We start from the raw sequence: 5,207 nt of genomic DNA, 5'->3' as shown, positions 1-5,207 counted from the left end.
GAATAGGAAAAAAATGTAGAAAGAAAAGAAAGAAAATTTCAGACAAAGTGGACTAGAGAAGAAACTAGAAGAACCCCTGAGACTATTGCCCTGGGATACCCTTTAAACTTGGAACTCACACCACTCTCAGAGGTCACCTTTCAGCCAAATGTCAGACTGGCTCATAAAACAAGTAGTATCATCCATAAGTTCTGTGTTCCTCTAATTACAATGAAGCCAAATGGTCTACATTTACCCCAGACCAAAGATGAGAAGGTTGGCAGGGACAGGGAAGCTAGATTAATGGAAGCAGAACAACCAGAATGAAGATAATACTGACACATTGTGAAAAATGTAACCAATGCACTGAACAATGTATATTAAAAAAAGAAAAAACCTCACTGCCATCAAGTCGATGCCAACTCATAGCAACCCCCGTTAGGTTTCCAAGGCAGTAAACCTTTATGGAAGTAGTTGCGCATCTTTCTTCCTCAGAGTGGCTGGTGGGTTTGACTACTACCCTTCTGGCTAGCAGTCAAATGCCTTCAGCACTACACCACCAGAGCTCCTTGAATAATATGTATAGACATTGTTAAATGAGAACCTAACTTGCAGTGTTTCATTCAGGCAGCGTTTCATTCTGTTGTAATAGGGTGGCTATGAGTCAGAACCAACTCAACAACACCTAACAACTACAACAATTTGTTGTGTAAACTGTCATCAAAATCTCAATGAAGTATTATGAAAAAAAGGGAGATAAGTCCAGCTTATTTTTTGTCATGAATCAGTACAAGGCACTGGGGAAAGGAAAACGCTGGCATTGGCTGGGAGGATTGGTAAGAAAATGTTGGCATTGCCCAGGAGGAACGCTACGAAGTTCTAGATGTTGTTGATTCCCTGTGCTCCTATCCCTTCAGCCTTTTCCAACTCAAGCAAGTCAGATTTGACTTACTCCCAATTGGCGAGCTTCTTTGGGGGTGGGAGGAGGGGAGGCAAGGCCAAGTCTGAGAAGCAGAGTGGTACACATTGGTCTCCAGGACTGGAAGGGAGAATGACTTGCCGAGGTCATGTAGCTGGGAGTGACACAGAATTCAGAATTCGAACTTAGTTCTGTCTGATTCCAAAGCCAGGCACCCCCTCATCTGCCCTCTCTATTCTCCCAGGTCTCCAGAGGCCCCTGCCTTTGGGTGGCACACCCAGCTTGGATGAGTGGAAGGAAAGGAGGAGGTCAGACTGTGAGAATAAAGGGCTTTGCTTTCTTTCTCTCTCAGCTCCTGCCTCCCTCAGGCCCTAGGGCTCCTTCAGGCCCTCCGTCTGTCATAGGTGTTTTCCAAGGGCCTTGTCCCGAGAAAGCAGCCTCCCTGGAGGCTCTGTCTCCCTCACGGCTCCTCTGTGTGCCTCTCGCATGAGGTCAACTTAGACTCGCCATCCTCTGCCGACACGCAGGGACAGAGTTGGGCTGCACTCTAAGTGGACCAGTAGAGACTAGAAGAACCCCTGAGACTATTGCCCTTGGATACCCTTTATCGACTGCCGTGAAGTCGATTTCAACTCATAGCGACCTCCTTTGGGTTTCTGAGGTGGTAAATCTTTACGGAAGTAGATTGCCCGGTCGTCCTTTCATGGAGTGACTGGTGGGTTTGAACCGCCAACCTTCTGGTTAGCAGTCAAATGCCTTAGGCACTACGCCACCAACGCTCTTTTGATGACACTGTAGGCAGAGTATACCCCTCATTTTGTAGGTGAGGAAATGGAGGCCTATAGAGGTAGAATGACTTGCCGAAGTCATGGAGCTGGGAAGTGACATAGTCGGAATTCGAACTTAGTTCTGTCTGATTCCAAAGCCTATGCTTTGCACACCAAGAAAAAACCTGTTGCTTCAAGCCAATTCTGACTCACGGCGTCCCCATGGGTATCAGAGTAGTACTCCAAGTGGAGTTCTCATTGGCTGATTGTTTGAAAGTAGAATGTCAAGCTTTCCCTCTGAGTTACCTCTGGGTTGACTCAAACACAGTCAAATGCTTTTTTAACTATTTCACCAACCATCATACCAAGTCTTCTCTGACTTTGCTGAGGCCTGAGGAGGTTCCATACCAGCATCAGTACAAATTCCAGGGGTATTGGGGAAAGTAGGAAGATGAAAGACTCCCTTCCCCTCTATGCCCTCTCCACAGCTCTGCTGAGAATGCTCCCAGTGGAGCCCCACTGTGGTAGTCATGTTTGTGTGCCAACTTGGCTGGGCCTGGCTGAGTGGCTGGGCAGCTGGTGGTAGTTATTCCCCATGACGAGACTGGCAATCAACTCCATGGTGGGATCTACCACAAACAGTTGAGTAGCTGCCTTTGGGATGTGGTCTGCTTCCTGTATATAAGGAGAAGCCTTGGGAATGGTCTCTAGCCTGTGGCACGCTTGGACCCTGCATGTAGCCATGTCGTTGCTCAGCAGCCTGCTATGCTCTGCCAACCTTGGGACATACAATGGACTTAAGTTAATGGCCTGCCGTGTGGATTGGTAACATCAGGACTGTGCCTTTTTACTTGTCAACCTTGGGGCTTCTCAGCCTCAGCAGCCAGCAGCTGTCTGAGTGAAGATATGCCTCTAGCACCAGTGGGCCGGGAGCAGGAGGCAGAGCTAGACCCCGAGGTTGAGGGGCTATCACCCAGCCCCTAGAGCCTGGCACTTTGAACTTGGACTTAAAGCCTCCAAATTGTAAGAATAAACTCCTGTTTGTCAAGGCCATCCCATTTGTGATATATTTCTTGTCAGAGCAGCACTAGGGAACCAGGACACCCACTTCCTGGAACAGGCTCCTAAAGAGGGTCTGCCAGGATCCTCACACACCTGTGCACCCCCCTATCTCACTAAGCTCCGCTAGTCAAAAATAACCATTTCAGACACCATAGGTTTAGGTCCGACCCCACCTTACTGTCAGCCTCTGGCTTGAGCCATTTAGTCATCGGCTCATCTTGTCTCCCAGCCTTCATTCAGAGCATCAGCGACCAGTCAATTTAAGAGCACATCTAGAAACCACTTCTCCCTCCCTGGGCTGCAAGCACCTCTTCACAGGACCCTGCTCTTCTACACTGCTCAGGACCCCCCTGGTCCCCACCAGGAGGATCAGACCTGGCTTAAGGGAAGTGGCTGGAATTTGAGCCCATGGTAGAGACATCTGCCCAAACCCCTGGGATCCTACTGACCTGGCCTAGTCTATCAGAACTGACATCAGGCAGGTCCTCATGGTGTATGACCCATGATGAATGTTTCATGAGTTGCTTCTTCATTACTGAGGGCTGCAGAAGGGGGGCAGGGCAAAGCTCAGGGAGATGAGCTGGAAGCCTGGGAGTGGCCCAGGTGTAGGTTATGGTGAGACAGGGGGTTTCTTTGTGAAGACAGATTTGGCAGCACATGATGTTTGTCAAACTGAAATGATTGAATCTCAGAGACTGGGAACCAGGAGGAGTCCAAGAAGGTGGGAGATTTTGAACCTGAGTGTTTGGGAACCGTGTGTCTATGGAATTTGGTGGTGACCCTGGCCACTCCCACCCTTGAAGGTCACTGACTGGTTCTCCAGACTGTTGGTGTGGGTCTCAGGGCCTCAAGTGCCCAGACTCCTCGAGTCACCACGCATAAGCCCCAGGCCGGGACCCGGGGTGTTCTCTGGTCCTCTGGGCTCTAAGTCGAGAGAAGCCACAAATCTGGCAGAGCTCTGGCCAGGCTTCTCCTTGCCCCCTGAAAGCAATGCCCAGGTCTGGCCTGAAACCAGAGCCCTTCTCATTGAAGGCCTGGCCTTAATCCCTAAATGCCAAAGTCAGGGACTTCACTTGGCACAGGACAGTGCCTGTCTCTCCTCACCACCAGATACAGCCAAAGTAGCAAGGGGAAAGAAACACAGCTGTCCAAACTGACCCAGTGGCCCCAGTTTGTTTCACAATTGCTAAGATGGGCTGACGGGGGGAGAGGGGGCAGGGCTGATCTGGGGCCTTTCTCGGCATCTGCCGGCCAGCAAGGGTAGGGGACATGCATGAGATACATAAAGGGCCAGTTCTAAGCATGCCCAGATGGATAGCTAGTTCTTGAGGTCATCAAGAGATCCAGATGGGGAAGGAGGACAACCAAAGAGGCCTTACTGGCACAGCCTTCCACAGTAACATGGGACTTGGGGACTGCCAGAGTTTCTGCAAGTCCCCTGTCTGTCTTACTACCACTTACTCCTCCTCCTTCCTCTGCTCTCTCTGGCTCCGAACTCCCCTTCACTATCTCTTTTGAAGTCCCTTGGTTGCTATGGGAACCCAGTGGCTGGGAAGGAAGCAGAATGTTGGGAGGTTCTTGGGTGTCCATCCCAACAGCCCTTGCTTAGATGTTTGTTCGTCCAGGTTTTGGAGACATTTCTTGTTGCCACCAAAAACGGGGGGTAAACTTTGTCACACAGCCTTGGGCCTTCTTTTAGTAACACTGGATGGCTACAAGGGGTCACTCAGCCCAGAACCATCCTCAAGTTTCCTGCTTTTCAGACATTTCCTAATGGTTGATCCACTTCCTGGATTCGAAGAATGCCCAACTCTCCTTCCCTACTCAACAGCTTCAGAGTCTACTGTTATTTCATTAGTTGATGGCTTCGACAAATGTTTACTCAACATTTATGATGTGCCAGACACTGTTCTGTTGTTGGTGTGTGCTCTCAAGCCGATTTGAGCTCACAGTGACCAGATAGGACAGAGTAGAACTGCCCCATAGGGCTTCCTAGGCTGTCGTCTTTATGGCAGCAGATCACCAGGTCTTTTCTTCTGGTAGTCGGTTCAAACTACCATCCTTTCCGTTAGCAGCCAAGTGGTTAACCATTGCATCACCTGGGCTCCTTTCAGGCACTGTTCTTGGCATTGGCTATTCATCAATGAGCAAAACAGACGAAGTTCTGGTTCTCCTGGGAGATGGAGCAGACAGAGCGGAAATAAGCAAAGAAATATTTTTTTTAAAAAAATTTCTTCCTATTTTCTGTTGTTTGTCCATATATATACATATATTTGTGTCTGTTTGTGTGTGATTTGGGTGAAAATTTACAGAGCAAATTCACTTTTCATACAGCAGTTCACATACACTTTGTCTCATGACATTGATTACGATTTACCCCAATGCAACAACTCCCCTCCTACTTCCTCCTGATAGTTACCTCTTCCCTGTGTCCATCCTTCCATGCACTCCTGCCCCCTGAGCTGTCTCCCTGTGCATAA

Source organism: Orycteropus afer, unplaced genomic scaffold, assembly GCF_000298275.1.
Source record: "Orycteropus afer afer isolate SDZICR_OR568_19922 unplaced genomic scaffold, OryAfe1.0 scaffold00064, whole genome shotgun sequence".
NCBI lineage: Eukaryota > Metazoa > Chordata > Mammalia > Tubulidentata > Orycteropodidae > Orycteropus > Orycteropus afer.
This window is presented reverse-complemented; position numbering follows the sequence as displayed.